We start from the raw sequence: 20505 nt of genomic DNA on the forward strand, positions 1-20505 counted from the left end.
TTTACATCCTCAGTGAATCAAACGGCTTTCTTGAATAGAAGGGACTGTTTATCCACAGGGCGGAAAATGCAGACATTAGCTGCATTTCAACCAATGTTTCTTATGTGTTTATGAGATGCTACAAAATAGATCTGAGCCAAAACGTGCTTCAGAATAATCAATAAGCGACACCTTAAAATGACAGTTATTCCGACATGTTTAACCCTCTGAGGTCGACCCCCGCCCTGTGGCGGGCATGACGTCATGCATTTAAAAGACTTCTGAGAAAAAGAAAAGAATATGCGCATCATGTGAATAGATCAGTGCATTTTCACTGAGTGCAATGGCGAGTTGTTTTACAACCAAAAACTGAAATCTAATGCAACACTTTAAAAGCCATTTTTTCGAGTCCAAATAAAAAATGCGACTATGCTATGGCTAACATGATCGATCATATTCCTGGTCTTATTTGGAAGTAAATATAAAACAAAATCAATATAAAACCACTACTACAAAGTTTGAAGTCTCTACTGTCCAACAGAAATGAATGCACACTTCTAACATGCGACGCGCTTTTTTTTTTTTTTTTCAGACGTATTTTAAATGCATAGCGTTATGCCCGCCACAGGGCGGGCATGGACTTCAAAGGGTTAATGAGAAATCGTCTTTCACAAAGAAACACCTTTTCAACAAGCCTTCTGTTATGCACTGCACTTTTTAAAGCCACAGGCCAATGATCACATTTTCACTCTTTTTTTTATGTTGCGATTCTTTTAACTTTACCGTCTTTCAACATCCATTTCACAGCACAATCAAGTAACTACGACACCTTCAGTTGTTACAGAAGATCTGCACATATCAAATATGACTTCATATCTTAACACAGTGAATTTGGGCCTCTGTCTCTTTAAGAAACTCCTGCACTCCAATACAATTGATTGCCACAGAGACAGAACTGGTGGACGGATATCATTTTGGGACAAGGAGTCTCACTGATGTCTTAGGGTGTTTTCACATCTTATAGTCGATTCGATTGGGGACCAAAATTGCAACATTTGTTACATTTTCAGCTGCTGTGGCTCTCTTTCACACTGCACTGTGTCAAATAAACCAAACCCTTTGAGCAACCTGTTCCCTCGATCACTTGTTGTGGCACTGGACCACCAACCATTGAAGTAAACGACTCAAAAATCTCTTAAGACACTCAGTGCAACTTCCTTCTCCACAAACTGTTAAGAAAAATTGAGTGCCGTCATTTTGTAGTTTTGTACAAATTTATGGAGGGTTTTTTTTTGCCTTTAACAAGAGACCATACAGCATGTTTGCCCGCTGTACTACAGTCCCGCTTCCTGTTTTTGGAGCGGTCCCTGGTCTGCTTGGCGTTCACATATGCATTCAAACTGGGCTAGTGTGCACTTCAAAAAAACTGAAACCTGGGATTTAGGCAGACCAGAGTTTGCAGTTTTGGTCAGCATCAGAGTTTGATTGCACATTCAAACCTCCTCAAATAAATCAATCGGATTTAGACAAACAAACTAGAGTTTGATCAAAGCAGACTGAACAGGGCTGGTGGGGCGCCTCTCTCTCCTTTATCTCCCCTATGATCCAGGTGGGCTTAGAGTGCCGAATGTTAAGCTGTGCTATTGTGCAGCGCAGCTTTGTGCTGCTACTTGTTATTTTTCCACCAGTGACATACCGTCTTGGGTACAAATAGAGAACAACTCATTAACATAACCTTTGACACCCTATCTTTATTCAGCTGAACTTAAATATCTAATGAAAAACACCAAAAATCCTTTTCTCAAAAACACATCAGTTTGGCACCACTCCCATACGACCTTAGATGAAGTGTCCAAGATCTCATGTCTGTCACCTATTTGGGGAAATAACAAGATTCAAACCAGGAAGAGCAGACACAGAGTTTAGAATATGAATGAATAAAGGCTTAAATAAAATAGGGGACCTTTATAGTGAAAGAGTTTTGTTGTCCTGTTTTTTGTTTGTTTGTTATTTTGTGGGGGAAGATGGGGATTGCACTGCATGTTTCTTAATTTTGTATCTTTTTTTTCTTGTATATTTGTATAGCAGAAAATTAAAATTATGTATTATATATATATATGTATATATATATATGTATAATTATATATATAAACAGTGCTGGTGGGAGTACACCCTTACACTCGTCTTCCTGGTACCTGGATGTCAAGAACTGACTGACTGTTGGCCGCTCTGTGTCTAAATACCACTGCATCTGAAGGAACTTCCTACTTCATCAATACCCTTTAAACAAGAGAAAGGGAAATTTGTCTCATTTTAGGTTTGACATAAATGAAAACAAAACCTTATACCAGTATTATATTGACTACCAGTTCACAGGAGGCCTAAACAAAAGTGGTCCTGTTTAAAAACTGCAGTATTTGGTGGGAGGTAAATAAATTAAATGGATTGTGTGATCTTAAAATGGCACCATAGGCTAAAAAACAGGATTATGTACATCTTATGTTAGTGTCCAAAAAAGGCCAGTCCTATTTGAGAAAGAACATTTAGACATTTACATCTTTTTCACTAGACTTAAGTGCAGATCCATCTTCAACAGGAGGAAAGAAGGAGGTTAACAGAATGTGGAGAAGAGACGGGGGCTGCTGAACGGGCACATCCTCTGAAATTACCCCCAGGCACTCATACCCACAGACTCAGGCCGTACAGCCATCATTTCTAACCTGATTAGTGCCACAAGCAGCAATATCCTGTGGAGAAGGTATTCTGTTCCACCCATTAATGGCTTCAGAGACAAGAGGCCAAGCAAGGAGATTAAGAGCAACGTCTCTCTAAGAGAATCTTTGATGGAGGCCCTTTTCACATACATGCTATATCAAGGCCAGAGTTAACATAATATAAATGAAATGTAATATTTTTTTCTGTGATGTAACTGATCTAATGTGGCAATCTGCATGTGCTTCTTCTCAATCTGGATCAGAGACATGATAACAAATGAGTGTGGTGAGGAGCAAGAGGAAGGATAAACAGATCCGACTCGTGTTGGGGTCTGGCAGTCCGGGGACAATTCAGAGCCTCAGTGTGCGCACTATAAAATGTCAGGAAATGCATATGCATTAGTGATGAAGTCAATATATTCTTCACTGACCCTCAAATATTGACTTCTGGGAATACAAGGGAGGGACAGGGCACTGAAGACATCATTGGGTTTTAAAGCAGCAACAGGAATATAAATCAGCGAACACTGGACAGCTGATATACAAGGCTTGGCCAAATGAAATTATTTAGGATGTGTATTGTGGCGCATGTGTTGCGTCTTTTACTCGCGTACAAAAGCACATATTTACAGAAGCTATGAAATCTACCTACAGCTTGATATCAAGTTAGTCGAAATGTTTGAATTTTAATCAATTTAGGATTAATTCTATTAACTTCACTCATATTGCGCCAAATGTCATCCAAAGGCAATTTCAGCCCAGTCATACAAACAGATTCCAGTCAGGTACATACATTCCAATTGATTCTAGTTATTAAACAATGCAGTCACATTTAGTTTATTATTTTAATTGGTTGAAAATGTTCCTAATTTAGCAGATTGTATTAGGTGCAACAATCTCTCCCGCTGGATGAGCTTGTAACAACAGTGGACTGTTGATCACACTGAGTCACTGACTTTGCACAAATCCCTTCATATTGATGAGCCAGCATGTAGCAACAGTGGAGAGGAAACCTCCCCTTTAAGTTCGTGGTGTATTTGTCAGTGGTCGTCTTCAAGATGCTGATGTAGTGATGCTTCAGGGATAAAAGCAGCCACGACCAACTGGGGGTTTGAGTAGACTCAAGGACCCAGCAAGATTGGGCAGAAGTCGATGCGCGGTCATGTGGCAGAGCACAATCGAACAAGGGGAGTTCAGTGGTTTGGTCCAAAAGAGCCGGCAGATGGATAATGAGATGAATGTCATCTACTATCGGATGACCATCGCCCATTTTGACAGCCTTGTTGATTAGATCACCTCGTTCGTCTAACACACCAACACACAGCATGACAGTCCCTGTACTGGAGAGGCTAGCAGTCGCACTCTGTTAACTATAAGAGCTGACAAACTGATGTTGCTGTAACTGGGAATATCCACCGTATCTTCTATTGTGTCCGAGGTCTTTATGGCATAAACAAACACACCCACCAAATTCTGACTCAGCACACAATGGCTTTGCATGCAGAGAAGAGACGAAAGGTTTGCCAGATGGGTTGTGACAAGAAGGGATGGGCGTGCGTGCTGTGGTGGCGTAGGGGATAGCGCAACCCACATTTGGAGGCCTTGAGTCCTCGACGCGGCCGTTGCAGGTTCGATTCCCAGACCCGGCGACATTTTCCGCATGTCTCCCCCCCTCTCTCTCCCTCTTTCCTGTCAGCCTACTGTCATATAAGGGACACTAGAGCCCACAAAAAAAAGGGATTGGCAACAAGAGGCCGAGAACAAAATGATGTGATTTTTGTCAGTGACAATAAAAGCCGATTTAGAAATTTCATCCTGACTATGCGGGGCCCTTAACTCAGTCACTGTCCATTTGGAAGTCCCAGTGGCCTTTGTCTCTGAATATATTTGCAAACTGTAATCTGTTAGTTGTTTTCAGAGTAACGGCTTCTTCCTCTCTGAACACCCTTCCACCCCACTTGTTTCACTATAGATAATGGCAGTCTTTTTCCCAGCCAGCACCTTGGCAAAGTTTTTTGCCTGGAAAACGGGTTGTTCTGGAGTTAACAGGTACATGTAGGACCAATACACATTCCCATTCTCTGGAGCACAAAACCCAAATTTAATTGTTCAATATTTGGAAGCATGGACAACATGGACTTAATGGTTTCGTTCACATCCTCCACTGCCACTGCCACACTACAACTACAAGCAAAACAGTGCAGAAAATCTTTGTCATCGTTCACAACTCCTCCTCCTGCCCCCGATTGGCCTGGTTGAATTTCTGCTGGGGAAATCGAGCTCAATGGGAGAAACCCCAGACGAAGCACGCAAGAGAAATGGGAATCAAGGGGAATTGCGTAGGAATTACTAACAAAATCAAACAGTGTGAGTTTATCTTGCATATAAAAATAGCGCAACACTAACATTTAACCTCTTGAAATGACATTTTGATTTAATAAAAGTTGACTTTAATTTTTTCCAAATCTATGTTCATTTCTCAAGTTTGTGTGACATTAAGCTGTAAAAAAAAAAACAACAACATTAAATTAGACTTGGCCTGTTTGCTTTATTTGAAGCAAACAAATGTCTGTCTGAAGGAAAACTCAACCTGAAAAAGTACATGCCATGCCACGAAGGAGTCTCCATAAAATGAAATCCCACTGTTGTCAAAAAGTAATGCACATAATTCCCTAGCTTACCCACAACATAAAAAAAAAAAAAAAAACTTTCCCAGTTCCATGTATCACCAAAGTGACATTTTTGGGCTTTTCCCCCTGAACATTTCTACTTTCAAGCATGCCATCTACAAATGGATGGGTGCCCCATTAAAACCGCACCTGAAGGGAAAGATTTATTTTCCCAGTAGAAAAAGTCATATTTCAACACCTTAGAGGAAATGCATGGCAACCAAGAAGTGCACGGTGTGCAGAGACTACTAGAGTTTCTGGGCACCTGCAAATTGTGACATGGCAGGAGAATATCAGACCCATGTGAGTTTGAGATATTTTCACTCCTGAACCGCTGGCCTAAATCACCAAATAAACTGCTGTCCTTGATGTCACTCTGTCAGAATGTGTGAGGCATTTGGGTTGTACAACTCATTACTTCATTCATGCATGCAAAAGCAATCGCGTCCTGAAGCTAAGGGAGTCCAATGACAGCTTTTTAACTCGACAAGAGCCAAAGTGCCGCTTAGCAGGGAACTTTCTTAACTTCTCACTTCACAATAGATAATACAGGCAGGAAAACGGACGGCTCCGTGTGTAGATCTGATCAAAGAGGGACAGTCAGAAATGAGACCACAGGCAGATGATTTGGAAGAGAAGAAATAAAAAAGAGAGAACAATCGGGGTTCTCTGAGGAGGATCCGCAGATTTGGGGGAGTAAGAGGCTAAATCCAGCCTCGTTTTTCAGAGTCTCTTTGAATGCTTTTAGATGTGTGTGTGTGTGTGTACTCTGCGTGTGTGGCATCAACCCCCTTTTGTCTTCAACACATTTTTCCTGATAAAAGACAAGATACACTTGTCCCATTTGAATTTAGTTTTTACCCGCGCAGTCTGGAATCTGTCCTTGACTGAATCAGCTGAACTGTAAGGACTCTGCGGTCTGATAGTCAGAGCTCTGTCTTAAAGATATGAGAGGAAATCTATGTAGTGCCTGACAAAAGTACTCATATATCTTAAACTTTGTCGCATTCTGTCTTGTTAAGAGACGCGTTTCCATTGTCCTTGAAGTTGTGCAACTTGGCATTACAGAAAATTTGAGTTTTCAAACTCAGAAATTTCCACGTTTTTTATGACAAATTTCTGAGATTAATCTCTAGATTCCTCTGATTGTTGGTAGAAATTTACTCTCTTTTTTTAACAGCAATGAAACTAACGAAACAGTTTGTTCTCTAGTGTACTCATTAAACTCATTTTATTAATTTCATGACTTCTGAATGTGGCAAAAAAAGAAGTACTATAAAAGTACAAACACAACTCGTATTTTTGGATACTATTTTTTTTTTTTCCCCTACTTCACTAATGCCCAATCTTTTTCCATCCTTAAAAATCCCAATCAAATTTCAGTTTGAAGTTTGTGGTTGTAATGTGATAAAGAACGAACAATTCCAAGTCGTGTGCACATTTCAACATTAGTATTCTTGTCTTCAATTGACTTAAATCATATTACCAGCCGCATAAAAATGCAACGGAGAACTCACGGAGCAGAATCAAAACAGAACTGTAATACTTTGGAATTTGATCAAACGCGCCGGTTCTGTATTCTGTGAGCGTGCCGACCCGGGATCTGGACCGGCTCGCCTCGAGAGGGAGCTGAGCCTCTCTCCGGAGACGCAATTAGAGGCAAACTTTCTTGATGATGAGAAACGTTTTCAGGCGGATTTTCAGCGCAGTGTATGTGGGATTAACTGTACATTACATGGTCTTCTAATCCATAGGCACGCTAAGCCAGGAATTAGAATGCACGATTAGCGTTTAAGCCAGCTATTAGACGAGAATTATACTGTAAATCACCTAAAATTGCTTTCAGTGTTTTGACTACACCAGAGCCTGCGTGAAGCTCTTCGGCAGGCCGAGACGGGAGATCCAAACGAAGTTTGGGTGAAGCCCTAATTGACTGACGCGTTCAAATATCCACCACGGTGTTTTTCAAATATTTATTTACTCAGCCCAGGTTATTCTGGTGCGCCGACTTACCTCTCTCCAGATGATATCAGATTCTTACTTGCGCGGTTGTACGTGTTCAGATTTGGGAGCTCCTGAGGAACAAACAGGCCTTGTTGACGCCAGCTGTGTTGGCAGGAAGAGAAGCACTTCACATTCAGGTTCCCTTCTCCGGCTAACAGATGTCTCGCTAATTTTTAGTTTCTCCGTCTGGGTTTGAAAGTGCAGGATCTTGAATTTCATTGAGACAAATTCAAACCAAAAAGTTTATTCTAACCACTAAAACTTGCAGATTGACATTTTTACCGTCGGTCCGTCCATCTTCTCTTCGGAAATATACAATTTTTAGACGATATTAATATTTGATTTCAGGATTTGGGTAAACAGACTCATAATTTTCCAGCCTTAGCAGCAAATTGTCGTAGCCCTCTGTTGCGTAGTTTATGACTTTATCAAACTTATTAGTTGCGCTTCAATTGACCATATAAATTGAAATTTGTGTGCATTTTTAAAATCAATTTATAATTAATAGAAGTTGAGTAATAATTTGAAACATTTGAGAACTCCTTTAATCAGAAAAATCCAAAAGTACAGTTAAGATTCATTGTAGATGCATCACCATGAATTTCAGGAACTCTTAAAAAACTGCTCTGTACAGGATCGTGTCAATTTTCCTCATGTATTCTCAGCAGGCTTGTATTGATTTACTAAAGTTTTTTTTTTGTATTATTTAAGTTGAACTTCTGCAGACAACATCCAAAAGGTCGCAGCCCTTTACCCTCTGGCAGAAAATTTGCTAGTGCTCTTGTTCTTCTCAAATTATTCCTCGTGTCTTTCCAAAAAAAATAAAAAAATAAAATCCTTCCTGGTCCGTGTTCCAGTGGCTTCGTCGACCCGGTCTTGCTCCTCCGGTGTTTGGTATTCAACAGGTTTTCTTCTTTCTGACTATACGATTGTTTGGACAGGATCTGACGGGGATGTCCACAGGTATACCAGCAGTCCAACTCAACTTCCCCGAGCCGATTCCAGGCAAAGAGGTCAAGAGCTTGGTGTCGTTTTGATCTGACAAGAGAACTAAAAACAGATAAAGTAATAAAAATTTTTTTAAAAAGAATGCCTCGAAGACAAACCCGAACCCACGCTGAGATAAACCCATTATTTTATGAGAGGATGTAGAGCTTGCAGCGCTCTGAGACGCACAATATTTGCACTCAGCTATTTGGCAGTAAGAGCTGGGTGCTCAAAGAGGGCAAGGTTGTCTTTACTGCTCTGGAATATTATATTATATAAATGGCTGTGTTGGGAATACAGTCGAGCGCGAAATGCAGATGCAGGAATTTATTCAGCACTCGTGACATTGCAGCATTTATGGGAGCCCTATTAACAGTCGCTGTGTTACATTTATCCATTTCGACTTCCTTATAAATGCGTACGCGCCAGCTACTTTATAGGAGGGGTAGAAATGAAAGACGCATTCTTTGGTCGGGCAAAAGAGAAAAAAAAAAAAGCACCTTTTTTTTTTTTTAGACTTGGCAGAAAAGCGTTTCAAAAGATGGCCGCTGAAATTAAAGATTACTTAAAGTAGCCCTCAAAAGTGAGAGCACCTATTTAAAATTTAGAGGGTTATAGTGATGTAAAACCGAGAACAAAAGAAATAACTTTGGAACCTTTTCCACTTATAAACGTCTATCCCAGTAAGTTTTAACGTTTTATGCTCCTCTAATATGAACTAAATTTCCAGAAAACTGCAGACACTGAGTTTCTTTACACCAAGGCTAAAAACCTCCAGGTTAGAGTTGCTTTTCCTTAATAATAACTGGAAAAATTCATGAACGTGTCTGGTGTTGATTTATCTGGTGCCTGAGTATTTTGATGATGGCGTTTGGCAAAATGTAATTTTTGTGTTAAAGTTTTGGTTCAAAATACAAAAAAATTAAAATTAAAATTAACGAAAGGTAGAAGGACGTTTAGAGCTTGTTTCATAATGAGTCGCTTATGTTTATGTGTTGTAAAGCATTTTGAACTGCGTTTTTGCTGAAATGCGACATACAATTAAACTTATCCTGAACAATTAAACTGAAATACAAATAAACACATCAATAAATATGGAGCAATACTTTGGTTCAATGAAAGTACACACTCTTATTTTGCTTAAGCTCCTTCTGATGCGATTTCAGGATTCAGACTTTTTGGGGGAAGAGTTTACCACGTTTTTTTTTTTTTTTTCCTTTTTGTGGATTTGAATTAAATCTATCAATTTGAGATGATGTGGAATCATTTTAAACAGAATATTCACAATCCAAAACCTGCAGAGCTCGACCAGTGACATGGGAGTAATAAAGAAAAACCTAATATCTCGTGGCTTTGACTCATTTCGTAGGAATGACATACTATCTCATGACGACTCGTCTAATTTGTGGCCACGACTTCTTGGCTAGAACTTGTTCTAATTAAGTCGTTCCCCTGAAATAAATAAAGTCATGGCCACAATTATCATTTTTTTCCTCACGTCACCAGACACAATTTGTAAGAACTAAACGCGGTCGAGTCAAAGCGATTCTGAAAAAAAATTCCTTCACAGGAAAACTTTATTTACAGCCGTTCTTCTCGTCAAGGTTAACACAATCAGTTAATGTTGCCTTTCATGAAAGGATCAGGATTGATTCTTTTTCCTTGATAAATTAAATTGTCGTTTGAAAACTGCTCTTCTAGAAGCAATAACGTTACTTGTGCTACAGGTGAAAAAAACTATCTGAATATGAGCAAATGATGGAATTATGATTTATAGTTCATGGATAATAGCCTGGACAACAAAAGGCATAAAAAGGGAAAATAAAACACAAAAATCTTATTTTTCTGCCTGCTGATGACTCCGTCGCAACTAAGTGAACGGTTAAGCGTGTATTACCCCCCAACACAGAAACAAAGCAGAGGTCATCTCCGGTGAGCCTACAGGTGCAGGATTGCTGACAACATGCCAAAAAGATGAGAAATTAACTCGCTCTCCGCCTTCAACGCCCGAGCGAAATCCAGGAGTGGATGAGAGGGGCGACGGAGCAGAAGCGTGCGCGCCGCTACGTTCAGCTCGTGTGTGTGTGTGTGTGTGTGTGGCAGGAGAAGGCAGAGTGGGGGAGAGATGAATGTTTTCTATAGCAGGCCGTGTTTAATTACATCCTGGAGAATGGAATATGAGGGCATCAATTATACCCACTCACCTGGCAAATGTTGAGCATTAGATAAACAGGAGGATACTGTTTACTCTTGACAAATGTGCTCCTGAGAGCCTGAATCATTGTGAAGGGCACAACCTCTGCCTCCCACAGATTAATATTTATGAAGGCAATTTAGCTTTCCTTTTTTTTTTTTTTTTAATTTTCTGCGAGAGTCTGGCAGCAGCCGGGGTTTATGGCTGTTTATTGGAGAGGAGAGATGCAGCTATATAATCCCGACGCGTCGAGGTTCGTTTCTTAATTAAATCCAGCATAATCTGCTGATTGATCGGATTTCAACTCCTCCCATTCCAGATTTGCACTTAAGGCTTCCCTGTCAAATTACACAAAATAAATCTGACTTTGTAACTTAATGCCTTGTCATTGGGCCTTTCTCTTAGTCTTATTCAGGACGCCGTTTATTGAAAGAAGTTGGATTTTTGTTATTAAGCCACACACGGTAACTGCATTAAATCATATTTCCAGTTCACACCAGTGAACAGTTCTGATCATTCTGTCAGTTTAGTTTTTTATTCATCAATATCTGAAATTCTAAATTCCTATAAGAATTTTTTTTTTTACAATATATAGTAAACAATACAATAAAGGGCCACCATTACTGTGACGCCTCCTTTTAAACTCGTCTGGGTCGTAGTTCAGGTATTATTCAAGTTTTTTGAGATGCTAAGCAGCCACTCCAGGTTGCAACATAATAGAGGGATGATGATAGTTGTAATACCTTATTAAAAACTTTATTAAGGCCACTGTAGATGACAAACCTCACTATATAAGTAAACTGCAGGTTTTGGCCAATGAGGACTGAACTAAGATTCCTCAGGATCAGCTCTGAATCACGTTTGAAATGGTTTTGCTAAAGATGCTCGTCATAAAAAGGTGTAATGACTCTGGTCATTAAAAGTCATTTTTTGTGTGAAATTTTATAAAGACTAATATTTATATCAGTTGTTTTGGGTCAATTAATTTGTTCTTTGATCTATTTATTGCAGACAGCGGCTACTTTGTAGATTTATCTTAAAAAACAATTTTAGGGAAACTGTCCTCACTTTTTTTTTTTTTTTCTCTTTATGAGGCATGTCTGATCGTCTCCATCTTCGCGTTAACCGTCTGCTAGAAAGAGAACATCTTCCATCCCCAGGTCCTAGAGAACTCATGCACTATGTATGGCATTGATGAGAAAACAACCACAGCACTTTCCGGCCTTCTTTGCACTTCTCACTCAACCCCAGGAGAGGTTGAGTATCTTGTTTATCTGCTGGCCTGGACGCCTGAGCTCGGTGAGTCTGTTTGTTGTTCCTTGTTTCCTCTGGCAAAAAGGAAAAGACAATCTCCAACAGGCAAGCACTGAAAGTGGGCAAAGCCAGACCTCATCGCCTCTCCTTATTGTATTTCACTGCCAATCAATCCTTTAAAACCTGACACTTCCAAAGTCCAACACACGTGCGCGCGCGTGGACAGAAGAAGAAAAAAACAGGCTGAGCTTAAGAAGGTGGCATACAGTAAAGATGGATTAAGAGTGAAGCTGAAATGCTTTTCCATTTCTTCTACTGGCTGGTGGGACATTCTGATTGCCTGAACATCGTTTTAAATGTCAACGGAAAGAAATAAACCTAAAGGAAGACCAAAATTGCAACATGTGTTATATTTGGAGTTGGTCCGGTTCCCTTTCACACCGCATTATTTGAAATCAACCAAATCAACAGTGGAGGAACAGGTTTGAAAAACCTCCACTCGCCTGTAGTGGCGAGAACTACTAGAACTACTGAAGGAAATGACATAAAAACCTCTGAAGACACTGAGCTCAACTTCCTTCTTTGCAAAATGTAAAACAAAATTGGAGTAGCATCAAATTTAGCGATTGTGAGATTTCTCCTTCTCTTTGGTGAAAGACTGTGAGAAATTCCTCCCACTAAAGCTAGACTCTCGCGATTGTTTTGGTTGCGTTTACCCAGAATGCCTTGTGCTATAGTCCATTTCCCGCCTTTGGAGTGGCCTCCGGTTCACTTGTCATTCACATAGCAACAGAGTTCACTTCAACCAAAGACCTAAGTTTTTAGGTGGACCAGAGTTCAATGATGCATTAACACCTCTCCAAACCAACCAGACTCTCTAGGCAAACAAACTACAGTTCAATTAAAGGAGAAAAAACAGGACTGGTGTGAATGCACCGTCAAGTCCAGATCTTGGTCATCCTGCGCCAAAACAAGATCTTTGATTTGTTTCCCCCTCAGACCATTTTTGTCAGTTTGCTTGTGTGAACACGGCCATTACAACCGTAACCAAACCGCTTGGAGGTTCTGATACGGTTCTAAATGGACTGTAGAACAGTTTTTTTGAGGAGTGAACACAATCCGACCTTAAACTGACACAGCTACCAGGTATTCACTGCTAGCTAGATCCAAAAGCCTTCCTGTAGCCAGGATTGCATTGCACTGAGGGATGTGATAGACTAACTAGTAAACTAAATTTGCAGATATTTTTCGCAAAGTATAAAGCCCCATAAAACTTTCAAGACATCTCAAAATCATTTGGGACACTGATCAGATGGTTACACACAAAAGGTTCTTACCGGAACCGTTCTATTGGCGAGTTTTGGGTCCATCTGACACACACGACATCCGGAAACAACAATGGAAGACAAATTCGCTTCTCTTGGCCCACTGAAGGTCAATTTCTGCTTCGAAAAATGATCTGATGTGACGCTGGAAAAGACTGTCATTGTGTTCAAGTTGTGCTTTCAGGAGTTAGCCAATCAGCGAAGATATTCAAGCCTAACGTAGCATCTCAATGCTAAGCAGCAGACGTCCCCAATGCTAACATTACTATTAGCATTGGGGACATTTTTAATGAAGGATTTTAAAGAAGGCCCCGGGGAAGACCCAGGAAACGCTGGAGGGACTATGTCTCTCGGCTGGCCTGGGAACGCCTTGGGATCCCTCTGGAGGAGCTGGAAGAAGTGGCTGTGGAGAGGGAAGTCTGGGCCTCCCTTCTGAAGCTGCTACCCCTGCGACCCGATTGGGATAAGCGGAAGAAGATGGATGGATTTTTTTTATGAATGATCAGAGGTTCCTGAAACGCTTGAAAGCTGAATGGTTACAGTAGCATTTTACAGCAGTTTCATGATCTACAAAATAACAGATTAAAAACAATCTTTCAAGTCTTAATATTACAACTTTATTCTGTTAATTTTATGACTATTTGTACTTTTCTTTTCTTAGTTTGGCCCTAATACTCTAATGTGGTACTTTGTGTTGGTCTACCACATACAATCCAGATAAAACGCATTGAATCTCATGGTAATAACGTGACAAAATGAGTAAACCTATGAACAGTTCACTGTTGCACACATGCAGGCCCTTTCCATCTAATTCCATTTGAACAGACTGTGGGTTGTAGCAGCACGACTTCCCTCAGAACCCTCTGTGTGTGCGCCAGGTGCTGCTACGGTCACTCCATTTCACGCCGCAAAAGAAATATGCAATTCAAAACCAACATAAATATGACTTATCACCTGGGCTCGTGACTTTTACGAGGGCGGCAGAAAGTTCCATTTCACACAGCGTAAAACGCTCAATGAAGCCCACATCCATTTACTCAGGAGGCCTGTGCTGAACGCCGAAAAGAATCGAGGACGCATTACTGTCACCTCATCAAAGTCCATTCGTGCACAGTTGCCTAAAAGCTTTCTAATCCTCCGTCCTTCTCCTCTTCATTGGTTTTCCCCTCTTCCAAAATTGGCACGGATTTCATAAAGCTAATCAGCGAGAGATAATGGACTTTACCTGGATTCCCCTCACTGGAGTATTTCAAGCAAAGAGCTTGCTTAATGCACGCCAAGTGTGCTGCATACATTTGGCACATGGATAACATCACCTCTGTGTTTGCAGAGTACTTGTTCCTCATCAATGCAGGCACTTGCTTTCTAGTAATGTGAGTCTGCAAAGGCAGAAATTGGGGAGGAAGTGAAGGTGATCATCTGGAAAAGTTATGCTGGATTTAATTAAAACTCATTTTGGCTTTCTTCGGGATAATTACGCTGATTACATGTCAATAAACCCCTTCTGTCATAATTCTACTGCTTCAACACTTCAGACCGTCTTTGATTGTCGAGATTTTCTTTATTGATAAGCTGAAAAGGCTTGAGGATTGTATTTTCATCAGAAAACGCAAGAGTTGACAGCAGATATTTGAACCTTATGATGCGATGTGCGATAGCTGGTAGTTGACAGAGTACTTGTGGAAAGGCTCTCCACAAGGATTAAAAGTGTGTCAATGGAGTTAGTTTGGCCAGTTCGCCGTCTTCTAGCAGGTTGAACGGTTATTTGTTTATTTCATTCACTTACAGTTTAAAACGAACATGTCACACCACCATAAAAAAAAAAAGTTTAGAATAAAAAAAAAAAACAGTAGTTGCAAGAAAATCTTTTTTGCATAGTTTACTCCTCTCAAAAGACAATTCGCGGTGCCATTAGCAACTAAGCGTCAATCAACCATCCATAAAGATACATCTTTAAACAAAACAGGCAACGTCTATTTCCTCATTTTCCCTGGTATTGCTACATTAAAATGAGACAGTTCCTTACCTCTCAGAGAAAAAAAAAACATTTATATGGTTATTGGGATATAGACATAACGGGGAGCTTTTTACAAATGTGTGCTGAAAAAGGGCAACTTTAATCAATTGTACTTGCATAAGAAGAAATTATAGCACAATAAATACCAACATTAACAAATGTCTTTAGGAACCCAATCATTTTATTAGTGGATGTGTATGTGAGCCTGTGTATGTACTTTTTGACCATGTGTGGACCTAAGAAAATGAAATTAATTCTAATCTGCGTATTCAATCTGTGCTTAAAAAAATAAAAATAATGCCATTATGTTTGTGATGAGCATGTTAAGAGACGTTTGCAGGGTCGTACTCACCCCACATGCGCTTTTACGAGGTTTTTCTTTTTTGTGGTTTCGGGAAGTGACGGTCTGACGGGACTCCACCCCCGCTTTCCTTCTCTCTGACCATCACATCTGTCACGCTCCTCTTGAGTGTCGCACTAAGACCACGGAAGGATTACATTTCTGACAGGAACATCACCAATATATAGTGCTCTGACAAAGCAAAAATCAGGTCTTAATGTTTCTAGGTAAGATTTTGGACCAGTAAAGTCGAGAGACTTCACTGTCTCTCAATTTTACTTTCATAACTTTATGGGGTTAAGCTTCATAAAGTTATGACGCTTAAGTCCATAAGCTTTAGTACGAAGTTAAAGTTATGAAGCTTAAGCTGCATAACTTTATGAAGGTCAAGCTTCACTAAGCACTAGGCAAGAAGTGGTAACGATGAACAACAAATGCACAGGAAAGATGGAAATAGGATGGCTTACTGGCTTGGGGTGGAATGACGAAGTTGAGGGACGGCTCTAGTTAACAAGGGATCTTGGTGGTGGAGTACGAGAGCCAGAGTCCAGAGGTGGAGAGTCTTGTGATCCAGGAAGTGGGCGAATCAAAGGTTGAAGACCAGGCAGGCAGAACATGACTGGAGACAAAGAGGCAACATTTTACGATCGCGGCATGATTGACATTTCAAAGAGGATCGGCCACATTGAGGTTTGTTGAAGGAGTGGATCGAAGAGCACAGCTGAAGATGAGGTAATGTCACTACAGACAAGGTCGATCATCAGGGGACGTACACAAAAAAAACCACACAATCACACACCAGGATAATGACGAGGCTAAAATGTACTTTTGTCGAGTCTTTTCTTCAGCTGTCTCCTAATTTTATGGGTTCTGTTATTGAGGAAAACATCTCTTTTCTCCCAAGTTTCGTCCTTCTTTCAGACATCATTAAAATTAGAAATGTACACACACCTTAAAAATATGATGCAATCTAGTTATTGGCATGCACAATGACCCTGCAGAGCCAAACAATGTTTCTGGGCTAGAGACCAAAGTCGTAATGTGCAGTATATTTCACCTCTAGGGGCTCCGGGTAGATTTCAGACACAGGACCGTTTATACAGAACCAAATATTAAAAGTGCTAAAATATACATGAGAAGGAAAATGTTAATATCCACGTAGTCTCCATTGCAGCTTTCATAAAGGTCCCTTGTTGTAGAGGGTTTAGGTTACTCCTTTTCTCACTTGCCAAAGTACAAGTAAAAATCTGCCGTAAATTTTAAAAGCCTTCCCCAAGACTACTTGGACCTTTTATTAAAAAGGCCAGCTTAGTAGTTAGCATTGCCTCCTCATGTACTGCACTGTTCTGAATGGCTTCTGTCCAGGTACGCAGGTTACCTCCCACAGTTCAAGGAAGGCCTGGTCTGGTGCATGATCTCCATTTCATGATTACTTTGACTAAGAATAAGGGAATAAACACGAGTTTTAGATGAAAATAATATCTAAGAAATTGTATTTAAAATTGAGAAGACACAATTACAAGTGCTTGTAACTGTAAGTAATCATGAAACTTCTTCCCGTTTTCTCCGTCGTTTCCGCCAGCAGTAACATCGCTCATATGACTTGTGATGCGAAAAAAGTGTTTCTTTGTGAAATGTGCTAATTTCGATACAGCCGAAAAACCACATCCTAGCTTTTAAAACTGGAAAGCATATGTTTGTTTTTTTATTTGGCTTCAACAGATGTTTCCACTACGTGAATTTATGTTCGTAATTCCAATTCGCCCAACTATTTGGTTAATGGAAATGCATCCAGTGGCTGATGAAATATTCTCTGCTGTAGCCCAGAACAGAGCAAAGCTTCTATAGAACATGAATGACATTTTACTCTCCCCGACAAAAGGCCACATTTCACTTAAACACAGATATCAGCGTGCTGTCACATGCAGTTATCTTTAATGATGCGGACTGTAGAAAGCCATTACCAATACAGAGCTCTCCTCGGTTTGCCGCCTTAAACTTCTTAAATCCCTCTCCTCTCAGCAGCAGCTGGACATCCCTTCTATTCAAATGCCACAGTTCCCCTGAGCACACATGGCAGATTGTTAATTAGGACGAGTCTGAGCGAAAATTACTCTATTGATTTGCATCAGGCCAGCATTTCGCGGAGAGAATACTAAATTTGGTGTGTATGGAAAAACCTCCTCTGTCCCAGCTGCTGTAACGCCCGTTTTATGTCAATCGTGACAGATGTACCTTTGGCCCCCATGTCATATTTATTTGTTATGCATCATTGGTAGTTTGCCACAGAGTCACTCAGCCTCGGGATACAACCAACCCCCGCCCCTCCCATTATGTCTGATAGATTCTCATGCGAACAGCCGGCTGGTCAACCTGAGCACCTCTGGGAGGGCTGCAGAAGTTCAGAGGAAAAAGAAAGACATGGTGGTGTAGGGGTGGAGTGGCAAAACCTACACCAGGAAAGGGTGTAATACAAGGAGAGGCAGATGGAGATACAGAGAAATAGAGAGCATATTTTCACTTATTTCTTTTCAGTACATTACATTAGTGAAAAAGAAAAAGCCAAAGCCTGGTCCCCACGAGGGGAGATGCTGTTTTTGGGTTAGGTTTAGGACGAAGGTGTGGATTGAGTTAGGACGAGGGTTAGGCATGTACTGGTAATGGTTAGGTTTAAAGTAAGGGTCAAGTTCCAGAAATGAATGGAAGTCAATGGAACGTCTCCACAAAGATAGGGAAACAAACAATGTGTGTGTGTGTGTGTGTGTGTAGGCGTGGGTAGGCAATGATGGTGAACTGAATACATTGTCACAGTGTGTACAGAAATTAAAACATTATCAAGTAATAACAATTATAGAGAAAAATCTATAAATTATCTGCAAAAGGCAAGTAAATCTAGATCTACAATAGATTTAAGTAATAGAGTTAAAAATGTCTCTGCCCTAAGTGGAGTTTCCTCCATTATATACAGGAATTACATGGGATGAGAAAAGAATACAGAAAAGAAGCCCAAGAAAAAGGAAGAGAAAAACAAAACCAATAATAATACATAAAATAATTATTTATGATAGGATTGTATAGAATCTAATATGCATTTTCATTGAAATTCCTATTGTATCAGATTGATGGCAGTAGGGAGAAAATGTAACATGCCAAAGGTAGGTAGACAGAGCCACTCTGGACGATGGAGACATCCAGTCTGACAGGACTGGCCACAGTCCAGGTACGGAGGGGGAGAAAAAAAAAAAAAAGGAAGACATGCCTTTTGGGGAATTAACTGAATGGCCAGAGGCTCGGCTTCAACAGGCACGTCTGGGAAACTGACAACTGTAGATGAGCAAGAAGACACTGAGGAAATATGTCAGGCAATCAGCTGCAGCTGACAAGCCCAGCCACGGCCGCTAAAAATCCATCGACGGGAGCCGACTGCTCCGTGGGAAAGAGAGCTCATTGAGATGGGCCGCGACAACTGGACCGCTATTGCTTTTTCTTCACCACCCTTTCCTTTATGTTCAGCCATTACTCTACATTTCAGAAGTCAACATGCGTAGCAGCAGAGAAGGCAATCTTATCAAACTGTCCTCACGGCTGTGCAGTAATTGCTCCTGTTTTCAAACACGGATGCATAAATCCGCACCTGCCATGGTGCTGCTGGAGAGCCACGCAGATCAACAAATCCACAGAGACGAGCCATTTCACCACGTGAATTGGACATGATTATATCTTAGTTTTGTTTGAATGGAGGTTGTTTCAGTAAGTCAGTTCAGCTGCTTTCTACATGTGACTATGACTGTTGGAGTAAAACAATGGCCGCCTGTCTGTTTGAGACTTTGAACAAACTTCCAGAAAACTGTAAACCTAGCGAAACACTGAGTACCTTTAACTCAAGGCTAAAACCCCTCCTGTTAAGAGCTGCCTCTGATTCATAATGATTTTTGATGATGGCCTTCCACAAAATGTAATGTTTATTTCTGTTTCATAAATGGTCATATTATTATCACCTCCCTAAAATCCTTCTTTCCAAAAACAAAAACAGAGAAACAAAAAATGACCATTATTTCAGGAAGGTGACAATATTATGCATTACTGGTGTAAAGTATGAAATGTGCTGTACGAATAATTTCCATGTTCTGAATTCAAATTTAAAAGCATCAAAATTCAAGTCAAAAGTTGAATATCACACTGGGTTGCTACTGATGCAGAAACCGACTTCTGTATCTTCCCATTTGCGCTAAACTAAATGTCAAAGTTCCTGTTTTTTCAATTTTTCTGCACTAAAAAATTGACTGCTAAAATGGACAATTAGCAGTGTTTCATAAAACACTGCTAATTGTTTTAGGAAACATTGTGTCCATTAATCAAAACACAAGAGGGAAAAACTTCAATATTTTTTTCAACCTTTTGTACGCTGCTCAATGTGCTAATGGAAAAACAACGCACTGTTACAAGAAAATAGCTTATCCGACATAGTCAGTAGCTATGCTAAGTAGCATTAGCATTTGTGGGAGGCCATGTTGTGGTGAACCATCTATAGATTAGCAAAGAGAAAATGGGAGTGACTGACAGCGCTAGGACCCGCCCCCTGCCTCTGATTGGTTGTTTTTGACTTATTTGTGTGTCTCTGCAGTTAGCATTGGGAGAAAGCAGAGGAACTCAATTCTTTTCACAGAATATCTTTATTTTATACTGACAACGCAATAATAATTTTAACAAATTTTTAAAGTCATTCTTTTGTAAAAGTTACATGCTTTAAGTAGTTTAACAGCACAAACGTTTTATCAAGCTGAGCTTTTTATTCCTCAAGCAGTGATCAAGACAAGAGACAAAAAAGATTTTATAATTAGCTAGAATGTAAATACTTAAGTGGAGCAAATTCACAATGCGTTCAAATTTTTAAAAAGTGTTTTGTGCTGTAAACCATACATAATTTCTACTCTGGTGCACCTAAAAAAATACTGCTTAATTCTAACAGTTTGCTTCACCAGTGCACACATAGATGTTTATCCCCCGCATCCTCAACCAACC

General features: G+C 40.2%; 1 long non-coding RNA gene across 2 annotated transcripts in view; it reads right to left on the reverse strand.

Moving 5' to 3' along the window:
* Positions 1-7804: 7804 nt before the first annotated feature.
* LOC122825344 overlaps positions 7805-20505 on the reverse strand; it is a 114290-nt gene continuing 101589 nt past the window's right edge. Inside the window, exons 6-8 of one of the 2 annotated variants that reach the window (XR_006369627.1) lie at positions 15951-16102; positions 15496-15620; positions 7805-8416 (exon numbers count right to left, since the gene is read on the reverse strand). This is a non-coding gene — a long non-coding RNA (uncharacterized LOC122825344). The remainder of the gene's footprint in view (positions 8417-15495; positions 15621-15950; positions 16103-20505) is intronic. The other variant, XR_006369626.1, reaches the window with a different exon arrangement.

The sequence above is a fragment of the Gambusia affinis genome, linkage group LG22 (assembly GCF_019740435.1).
Source record: "Gambusia affinis linkage group LG22, SWU_Gaff_1.0, whole genome shotgun sequence".
NCBI classification, from domain to species: Eukaryota; Metazoa; Chordata; class Actinopteri; order Cyprinodontiformes; family Poeciliidae; genus Gambusia; species Gambusia affinis.